We start from the raw sequence: 11,538 nt of genomic DNA, 5'->3' as shown, positions 1-11,538 counted from the left end.
TCACAGAACAACACAGCCACAGAAAACAAACAACAGATGCACAAGCAGAACAATCACATAGCAAACATAGCACAACATCAGGGGATGCACAACAGGCAATCACAAGGCAACATACACGCAGCACAGCAAGCACAACAAGCTGTGTGTGCACACCAAGCATACCAGTCACACACAGACATCAGTGACAGAACAGCAACCCACACAACACCATACAGCACAGCATAAAGACAACAGCAAACCCAGGAAGTGAAGCAATAACACAAACAATACACATTCATCCAACACAACACCCAATAGATGCACAAGTCTGAGACACAAAGGTGGAAACAACTTTACCACATAACTCGGCAGCACACACATTTAAACTGCATAGCAGCAACCATGACTGACAACAGTGTCGTAGATAAAGTATTACGCACTCATAATTTCTATAGGTATCAATAGGATCATGCATAAAGCAAGAGGCTGAGTCCGTGGTATCAGGTTCAAAAGGGCTTTATTCCAATAACTCGAGTTATAGGGAGAATGGTTCCATCACCACAAGGGATCAGGGAGGGTCTTCTGAAACTTTATTCACAGAGTACAGTATATATACATTCAATATTATACGTAAGCAGGAGCGCTTCAGGCAGAGCAAGAGAGAATGAGATAAGAGCATGTGGGCGTGTAAGTAGGCGTGAAGGTGGGTGTCCATGTGGGCGTCCACTTGATGAGTCATAGGTGAGTGTCATAGGTGGGTGGGTACCTGGAGGGGGTTGCGTGATCAGCTGGAACTTTACTGGAACTTTGCCTTACTTGTGCTCAACTCGAGCATGACGTGTAACCGATGTGGCTTCTATTTCTTTATGCGTGGGCCTTACATGGGGGCTATGGGTTTTTCACTGACGTGAGCTTTGCAATCACTGAAAGGGAGACAGAAAGGCTAGGCTCTATCCTTTGCAGGCGGGTTTTGTTTATTCCTCCTTTTCCAGGCAGGAATGTGATTCAGTAGGAGTAAGCAGATAACCGTGCTCAATACTATCTCGGCACCCCGGACTGGGCCCCTTTGGCTGAGGCCCAAGTGTGCGAGGCCAAGGCTACGCAGCTGCAGCTCTCAGAGCGTCTGAGGCCTGAAACCTCTTTTCGGGCTCCGGCTGAGCCACAAATTGGGCTTTCATGAAAATGGCACGAGTGCAGGAAAACATGATGCAAAACGTGTAGGCCTCAGTGCAGATTTGTCGTTTCTCTCATGGGAGACTTGATGGCAGGCCACGTTTATAGCATAGGCATCATGGTTGACAGGCCATGGAGGGAAAATGCATGGCGTACATGCATGTACACGAAACGTTGGGGAACACATAGGGGACACATAGGCCTTGTCATAATCTTTATTTTCTCATTCCCTCCTTGTCCCCTAGTGGACCCTTCATGTCACATCTATTCTCATGAGACAGTCGATCTGTTCTTGCAGCATTATTTTTCCATTTTCAATGCTTTGTATATGGGGACGTGGAACACATGCAGTAGCACACAGGCCGCAAATGGCCGGGCCACACTGCAGACATAGACAACAACTGAATACCATTAGTAGTATTAACCCACCGACAGTCAACACTTTCCATCCCCATGCCGATATTACTCCCCAGAGCCAACTGGACCAAGTCCACGTGCCTGGGTAAATGTAAAATGTAAATTGATACTTGTATAGCGCACTACTCACCCGTAAGGGTCTCAAGGCGCTTGTACGAATACCGCTGTGGAACCCATCCTGGCTTTCCCTGTGAGGCGTCCACTCCTGGGCACCCCCAAGGTGGAGGCCAGGCATCCTTAGCGTTGTGGGGGTCGTTGTGGAGATTAAGCAAGCTATTGCCCAGAGTTGCAGAGTGGGACTCCATGATTGGAATGGCACCGAGGCGAGAATTATCAGGTCCGTGGAATTTTTTAGCACAAGACCCACCGAGGCGGGGAATTGAACCCTGGTCCCGGGCTAGACCTCTGCATCAGGGTCTGCCGCTCTAATCGTTGAGCCACACTTCTCCAGGTCTTGATGTATGCTTTGGGCAATCTTGTGGAGCCTTGTTATTGCTTTATATACAGATGGTGCGTTATTAGGAATAAAAACGCAACAGCTGGAGCCGATGATTCTACAAGCCCCGCCCCTATCCGCCAGGATGACGTCAAGAACAAGGCGGTTCTGAAGAACGACCATTCTCATAGCAGACTGTTCCTGGGTCAAGAATGTTTTAGCACAAGACCCGCCGAGGCGGGGAATTGAACCCTGGTCCCGGGCTAGACCTCTGCATCAGGGTCTGCCGCTCTAATCATTGAGCCACACTTCTCCAGGTCTTGATGTATGCTTTGGGCAATCTTGTGGAGCCTTGTTATTGCTTTGTATACAGATGGTGCGTTATTAGGAATAAAAACGCAACAGCTGGAGCCGATGATTCTACAAGCCCCGCCCCTATCCGCCAGGATGACGTCAAGAACAAGGCGGTTCTGAAGAACGACCATTCTCATAGCAGACTGTTCCTGGGTCAAGTTCCCCAGGGCTGATGCAGTCTCATTTACAACTGTTTCTAGAATCCTTGTTAGCCTGCGGATAAGTTTACTATTCTGGACGGGACCTATGAAGAAAAAAAATCCTTTGTTGAAATCTGTATATTGCACCCAAGCTGTCTCGGTCTGGTCAATGCCGGAGGCATCGAGCCCTCGTCTGTGTCTGATAAGTGTTAGTTGGGGATCTTGATGATAGTTCGATGGGGCCAAGAAAACGGGTGGTAAAAGAAATGATATGTAGCACGTCCCACCCCAGTCTAAGGGCAGCTGTACATAGGCTGTCTGGCCACAAATAAAGTAGGTGTGTCGTGATGCTCTGAAATAGGACTTTCCTTTGTCTTTAAACTCTATTATAGTATTACACTCGCTGTGCCCCAAATGTACTGAGCCTTCTTTTCTGACACACAAGTCCCCTTTTACTGGCAGGATTGTAATTGAGGATGGACCTACATTGTGTATGGGCTTGACCTTCAACATTATAAAGTCGAGGGTCGCATTTCCTTGCTGATACTCTTCATTTTCTAGATCTGTACCTTTTCTTTGGGGAAGACCTTCTTCGTCTGGGAAACATGCTTCATTCATGACTTTATTCAAGTTACCCCATACCCAGTCACCCCTACACTCCTTGTCGTGACATTCTTTGGCATCACCGTTGATGGATGTCATTAAGGCAAACCATGCTCCGCAAGAACCATTATGGGAGAACGGAAAAGGGAAAAGAGGCAACACTCCCTTCACCTTCTGATACGGGGGAAGTCGGCCACAGACCCAGCAGTCTGTAGCATTGCTAGTCTGATGTGAATGGTGCAGCATCTGAATAAAGGTATTGTTGCGCAGGGCAAGTCGATAGGATAGCTCATAGGATGGCAGATCACTAAATGTGTGCTTTATGGTATCATTAGTGGAGGAGTGTAAGAGTGAGGCAATAGGAGGAAAAATAGCATGTAGTATTAAGCTGATACATATTATCGTGATGCACAGAAGAGATAGAAAAATCAAAGTCACTATACATCTACCACGTAATATTTTACAGTATTTGCTTTTCATCTTGCTCTTTTTATGATTATCATTGTCCGAGATCTTATGCAAGTCAGAATACATGTTCAACCGATTCACCACCTAGTGGACTTAATTGATCAAACGGGGTCTGGCTTTCTAGATCTAAGTTTTGCTTTGTACTCCTGCTGAGGAGTCTCCTCTAGTAAAGAGGGGTCAAAGTCTGAAAAGTTCGTTTCCTTTTTAAAAGAGTCGTTATTCCCGAAGTAGCGCTTGCAGTGGTGTATATGCAGCCATCCTTTCCGTCCTTCGACTTTAACGGCTGTCCTCGTCGTCAATAGCACTAACTTCGGCGCCTTCCACCTCGGCTCAAGAGGACTCGTCCTGTCAAAGTTCCTTATTAAAATATAATCCCCAGGAGCGATGGAGTGTTCCTTGACCTGGGTGTTGTCAGGGAAGGCGGCGGCAACCTGCGAACGACAAGAGAGTAGTGCAGACATCAAGGAAGCCAGGTAATCTGTCAGCATGTTACTATCAACATCAGTAATCTTTTTAGGCATCGGAGTGCCCCACATATTCGGTGGCCTACCAAAGACCACTTCGTAAGGAGATAAGCCAGTTCTAGAATGGGCTACCATTCTCATGTAAAAGAGGGCAACCGGCAGGGCTACCATCCAATCTACACCTTTTTCTGCACAAATCTTTGCTAGTTTTGTCTTTAAGGTCTGATTGTGCCTTTCTACAAGGCCTGCTGCTTCAGGATGTTGCACACAATGAAACTTCCAGGTATACCCTAACAGAAGGGACACCTGCTTCATGAGTTCAGAGGAGAAAGGCTGAAACCATGTTGCTTTGCCCTTAGTCATCCAACCCTGATCAGTCAGTACCCCTCCTTGTTCCGACCATTTCTTTAATTCGTCTAGAGTAGCATGTGTCTGTATGTCTTGTACATCCCTGGAAGGATCCCTGACTGTCATGGCTTTGGTCATTGATGGTATCTGTGAGTTTGTCATGTCTAGTGGGGTCTGAGCTGTCTGTTTAGCAGTTCGGTCTGCCAGATCATTGCCTTGAGAAATGGTATCTGTGGCTTTAGTATGTGCTTTGCATTTCAGGATAGCTATGGCTGTCGGTAAATGTATCGCTTCCAGAAGGGCTTGTATAAGGGGGCCATGCTGCATCTTGGCCCCGTGAGAGGTCAAGAAACCTCTTTCTTTCCATAGTACTCCAAAATCGGGAACTACCCCGAATGCATATTGTGAATCGGTGTAAATGTTTACTCTCAAGTGCTTAGCTCTTATGCATGCTTGTGTCAGAGCGATGAGCTCTGCTGCTTGTGCTGACAGTATGTCTATTCTTTTAGTCTCTATGATTTCAGTAGCAGTGGTCACTGCATATGCTGCCACTAATTCTCCCGCCCCCGTCCTCATGCATGAGCCGTCAACATAGAGTGTTAGGTCAGGGTCTGGGAGTGCAACATCTGTCAAGTCTTGTCTTGGTTTAGTCACGGTATGTATCACTTCAACACAGTCATGTGGTGGAACGTTTTCTGTACTAGAGGGCAAAAGAGTAGCAGGATTCAGTATGTTGCATCGTCTGATCTCTATGTGTGGTTGAAATAACGTCAGCTCATAACCTGTCAGTCTCGCTACAGTCAGGTGTTGGGTTTGTGTCCGGTTCAAGAGAACCTCCACTGCGTGCGGTACTTGTACTGTCAGGGGGTGGCCCAGCACTATCGAGTCACTTTGTCTTATGGCTAAGGCCGTTGCTGCAACAGATTTTAGGCACGCAGGCAAAGCCTGGGCTACTGGGTCCAATGTACTAGAAAAATAAGCACAGGGCTTGTGTTTTCCTGCATGATCTTGTGTGAGGACAGATAGTGCTGTTCCATCCTGCTCTGTCACAAAAAGCATAAAAGATTTGTTGTAATCAGGGGTCGCTAAAACTGGTGCTTGACATAAAGCTCTTTTTAATTCTTCAAATGCCACAGTGTGTTCTTGTGTCCAAGGGAGGACATTAGTAGAAGCTGCCTCCTGTGTCGTCAACTGTATTAGGGGCTTGGCTATGTAAGCATACTGGGGAATCCACTGCCTGCAATATGAAGTGAGGCCAATGAATGCACGTACCTCCTTTTGTGTCTTGGGCTGTGAAAGGCCAGAAATCAATTGAATACGTTCCGGTGTCAGTCGCCTACCGTCCTTGGACAGCAAGTGCCCAAGGTACGCCACTTGCTGTTCACAGAATTGTAACTTCGAAGGGGAAACTTTGTGCCCCTTGTCAGCCAGAAAGTGTAAAACCGTGAGTGATGCATCTTCGCAGTCAGTTTCTGATCTTGCTGTGATGAGAATGTCATCTACGCACTGTATCAGCGCTGTAGTGGTAGGCATATGAATACTGTCTAGTTGTCGTTTGAGTGCCTGACTGTAGATGCTAGGACTCTCTGTGTAGCCCTGTGGTGCTCTTGTGAATCTGAAGCTGCAGCCTTTTAAAGTGAAGCCAAAAAGACATTGGCTGTCTGGATGTATTGGGATACTGAAAAATGCGTTATTCAGATCGATAACTGTAAAGAACGTAGCCTCTGCGTCAATAGCAGTCAATAATGAAGAAATGTCCGGGAACACCGGGTACTGTGGGACTACACATTTGTTAAATTCTCGCAGGTCCACAACTAATCTATAGACAGGTGGTGCTTTGGGATCAGTTCGCTTAAGAATAGGAAGAACAGGTGAGTTGCATACGTTTGAATCAGTCTCCACCACCACCCCTTGTGCAATGAGTCCGTCGATTAATTGCAGTAACCCTACTTCAGCCTCAGGTGGGATCTTGTATTGTCGTATCCGTGGCAGCACTACTCCTGCTTTGAGGGTGACCTGGTGTGGTGTAATGTTCATGAAACCTACGTCAGTCGGACCTTGTGCCCATAGGTGCTGTGGTACATTTTGGAGCCTGATGTCAAAATCTTTTATTACAAAATGTCCCTTGAAATCACGTAAATACAGTCGCACTCCTTCTGGCGAGCAACAGATAATTGCTCCCAGTTCCTTTAATGTCTTTATACCAAGTAAGTTTTCTGGACATGATTTAGTAAGCAGTAAGTCTGTTGTATGTATCAGTGGACCAACTCCTAAAGAGACTGGTTCCGAAACCTCATTAATAATTGGCTTTCCTGAAAAACCCAGGGATATGCTCTTTGAGCCCGAGAGGGGTGCCCCTGGAACCTCAGAATGACTGATGGTAGTTCTACTCGCCCCAGTGTCAATCAAAAACTTTTTATCCTGTCCCAGTAAACGTGCATGTACATAGGGACCCTCTTGGTCCACAGGAACTGGAATAAGGGGCAAGTCGAATTCCCTCTCTAGGCTGCTTCATGAATATGCTTGGTATTCTGGATAGTTAGGTTGAGCGTGCTGATACATTTGTGCTGTAGCGTGGGTGGGTGCATGGACTGGCGGTGGCGGCGGTGGAAACGTATCTGATGTCTGATGCGTGTTATTCTCCTTGGGAGGATATGGACGTGGCTTTGTTTTACCTGTAGCTATATTGTGTTTCAGGACTGCACATTCATTTACGTAGTGGCCTGGCTTCTTGCAATAATTACACTTCCCTTTAACTGGTGTCGCGCTACTTTTGTTTGTGTTTGTGTTTGCCGGTGCCGATTGGGCCACCAGCATCTTCATCTTTGTGTCTTTCATGCGTCTCTTTTCCTGCTCGTGTTCTTCTCTAATTCTGTTCTGGTGATATTGTAACATCTGTAACATTTGGGAAGGGCTGTTTGCTTGTCAAGTACTCTCAACCTTCAGTACCCTATACTTAATCTCGGGTAGGGAATTTTCTACTAGTTTGCTCACGAAAAGATGGGGATATGATTCGCTACCGGGCTTAAGGCCACTATTGATAGTAAAACATTTCTCAAACCTAGAGTAAAAATCGCTTGTGTCCTCGTCTGGTTTCTGCTTACAGGCTGAAATAGCATCCCAGTCTTCCTTTTTAGTAACTAATAATCTAGGCAAAACTTGTACAAGGAGTTCAGGTAATTCTTTAGCTCGGGGACTCAGACCAACCCCCGGGGCTCTGGCTGCATCCTCTCTTTCCAACACATCCCAGCTAATCTTTTTCTCTCCCACCTCCCAGTCCTTTTCTTTAAGCTTCTCGTAAATACCAGCAGGCAATAGTACTTTCAATAATTTTAGAATGTCAGCATATGTATACTCTCCTAAGCGGAGAATGTCTTTTAGTTCTCGGTGAAAACCCCCCGGGTCTTTATCATGGGAGGGCAACATCTTTTTCATTTCCAGTATCTCTAATTTCGACAAGGGGGTGTAGACATACACCCGTTGTAGCACATTGTTTGTATCTTTTACAGGATGAACCTCTCGTAGGGGGTTCAGCTTGTCGTATAACTGTCGCCTATCATGGGGTGGAGCGGGAAGCAGGGACCTAGTCACGAATTCTATATATTTGTGTCGCTGATCTAGGATGACATTAATCAATTCAGTACCCATGTTCGTCCACCTGTCTAGTACTATGTCGTCCAGCAACTTATACAATAGACCGGGATCAGAATATTGACTCTCATACAATGTAATCAAATGTTGGACCATGTAAACACCAGCTATGCGCTGTTCGTTTGGTGGGAGGCTCAAGAACGTTTGGGCTACTATATCATTATTATATGTATCATATTGGGACACCCACAGGGTGGCTGACCGTGCTAGTTCTTTTTCGGTCGGGGTGAGGGGCTGGTCGTTACCTATCCATCTATTCAGGGCCTTTTCGGTAGTTTGGAATAAACTTTCAAGGGAATATCTTTCTTTTATAGCCGTACCCTGTTTACGGTAATTGAGGCCCTTGGGCCTCTCGAACCGTCGGGCATGGCCCACGTATAGTACTTTGGCTTTGTCCCCGGCTTCGTCATCAGAGGATGACTCAGCCTTTCCGTCTGGTCCTGCTTCGTGTGAGGCTATTATTGCCTTTCGGATTTTGGTCAACATGCTGTCTGTCTGTCCTGATTTATCATGCTGACCGGCATCTATGTGATCACTCCAACCTATATAACAAGGGTGTACGTCCCCGTCACCTTCGTCTTTTTCCCTGATCAGACAGTTAATTAGGAAACGAAGGATATAGTTCTTAATAATTACTTTTCTGTTTTGTGTGGCCTCTGCTATGCACTCAAGACCTTCCCCTGTTCTTATGAAATTGTACATTTTCTTTAGGTTTTTTATTCATATCCGGTAATTTTTCCAAATATGCGACTGCTTGTCTAAGTCTTAGTGAAATCACGAGCATATTGCCCTTTCCTGGATCTGGATCGTATATACATTCGGAGATGTCTACTTTTACAGTCGGCCCCCCTCCTGATGCTGTCCCGGATCCCTCCCCGCCGTCCTCGAGCTCCTGGAGCTGGGCCTGTGTTGGGGGTGCAGGGAAAGATTCGTCTAGGTATGCTGGTGGGGATTCCTCTAGGTAGGCGGTAACAAACGCTTCGGATGCTGTTGGTCTTATTTTTCGGGGTACTTGTGGTGGCACTCTAACGGGTCTTTCTACTGGGGCCACTCTTGCTAGTTCCTCTGAAAGGACGGGATAAATACCAGCAACGACAGTATTTCTTTCTCTTTCAGCCTGTTCTCTTTTTACCCGCTCCCCTTCCTCCTGTAACTTCTTTTCTTTGGCTTTTTCAGACTCCTGTCTACTTCTCTCTGCTTTGTGGAACTCTTTCTCTGTTCTTCTATGTGACTCCTTGCGCCAAAACTCAATGGCATCCTTCTGAGCAGGTCTACATTTTCTCTTCCATAGCTCTTCCTCTACCTTCATAATGCATTCCGCGTCCCACGTTCCAGTGATAGGCCATCTATACTGTGTCTCTAAATCCTTCGTGTAATCCACCCATAGTTCTAAAAACAACACGGCCTCTAAACCATGTTTACAGTACATGAAATGTCCAGGTGTGTCTCTAGGCGGAATGTTAACTGATTCCTCTAATACACCTTTCCTAGTACCTATTTTACGCAGTTTCGAAAACAACGGCATGTTGAAATGTAACCTAAAACAAAATCACAATGAAACAATCTTACATACAAACCTGACACATTCAAACCTAACTGAGCCTGACTAAGACAATAACATTCATACAGTTGAATCGGTGCACCTGAATACTTGAATACTTGAATACTTGAATGACTCTATGCATGCACTTGTATACTTGAATACTTGAAAACTCTGTGCACTGGAATACAGCACAACCATACCGGTCTCACGAGTGAGACACGTCTTTTTCCGTGTTCATTAAATGAACCCGTCTTTATGCAACCCCCATGAAACTCACCGGGAAGCAGAACTTGAAGGCCTCGGACACTCGACGCTGCGCATGCGCGGGAATGGCGTATCTTTGGCGGATCTCTAGAAACCTCGGACACAGCTCTCTCGCAGGGTGGGCTCTGGGTCGGGACGATCCGCAATCCTCACCGCCTCGTATGGATGCCTGGTCGCAGTCCGTCTCCTCCGTTGGCCTGAGGGAGTTAGCGGGAAAACCCGCGACGTGTACACTTGAAGTCCGTCACGGCTGTAGAAGGGGGCAAAACTGGACCTTCATCTCCGGCGCGTGGGGAAGGGGATTCGTCCCTATTCGGGCGCCATATAAATGCCGTAGATAAAGTATTACGCACTCATAATTTCTATAGGTATCAATAGGATCATGCATAAAGCAAGAGGCTGAGTCCGTGGTATCAGGTTCAAAAGGGCTTTATTCCAATAACTCGAGTTATAGGGAGAATGGTTCCATCACCACAAGGGATCAGGAAGGGTCTTCTGAAACTTTATTCACAGAGTACAGTATATATACATTCAATATTATACGTAAGCAGGAGCGCTTCAGGCAGAGCAAGAGAGAATGAGATAAGAGCATGTGGGCGTGTAAGTAGGCGTGAAGGTGGGTGTCCATGTGGGCGTCCACTTGATGAGTCATAGGTGAGTGTCATAGGTGGGTGGGTACCTGGAGGGGGTTGCGTGATCAGCTGGAACTTTACTGGAACTTTGCCTTACTTGTGCTCAACTCGAGCATGACGTGTAACCGATGTGGCTTCTATTTCTTTATTCACTGCGTGGGCCTTACATGGGGGCTATGGGTTTTTCACTGACGTGAGCTTTGCAATCACTGAAAGGGAGACAGAAAGGCTAGGCTCTATCCTTTGCAGGCGGGTTTTGTTTATTCCTCCTTTTCCAGGCAGGAATGTGATTCAGTAGGAGTAAGCAGATAACCGTGCTCAATACTATCTCGGCACCCCGGACTGGGCCCCTTTGGCTGAGGCCCAAGTGTGCGAAGCCAAGGCTACGCAGCTGCAGCTCTCAGAGCGTCTGAGGCCTGAAACCTCTTTTCGGGCTCCGGCTGAGCCACAAATTGGGCTTTCATGAAAATGGCACGAGTGCAGGAAAACATGATGCAAAACGTGTAGGCCTCAGTGCAGATTTGTCGTTTCTCTCATGGGAGACTTGATGGCAGGCCACGTTTATAGCATAGGCATCATGGTTGACAGGCCATGGAGGGAAAATGCATGGCATACATGCATGTACACAAAACGTTGGGGAACACATAGGGGACACATAGGCCTTGTCATAATCTTTATTTTCTCAACAGTACCAGAACATCACACATGACCCATTGGGGAAATGCACTGAGTGACACATTGACCCTGGACAAAGAACTGAGCCACAAAGCACAGTGGCACAAATGAAGTCATGGGGAGGCACACACACACACAAACCAAGGGGACAGTTCACACCAAAGTGAAGTGTACTGCATGTCAGTAGGGGACATGGCAGGAGTGTACCATACACAAAGAGAGGGAGTGCAGGCCCACAAGGGGTAGGCAGCTGAAGCACAGATAGGGGATGGCATGACAACACACCAACATGCCACACTGGAGGCAAGAAGGCACCATGGGACAGCAAGGCATGAGGAAACACAACCACAATGGCAGTGTGGAGCAGCAGGTCTGCACAGACCCCACAAAC

The sequence above is a fragment of the Triturus cristatus genome, chromosome 5_2 (assembly GCF_964204655.1).
Source record: "Triturus cristatus chromosome 5_2, aTriCri1.1, whole genome shotgun sequence".
In the NCBI taxonomy this organism is placed as follows: domain Eukaryota; kingdom Metazoa; phylum Chordata; class Amphibia; order Caudata; family Salamandridae; genus Triturus; species Triturus cristatus.
The sequence above is the reverse complement of the archived record's forward strand: the minus strand, read 5'-3'. Positions refer to the sequence as shown.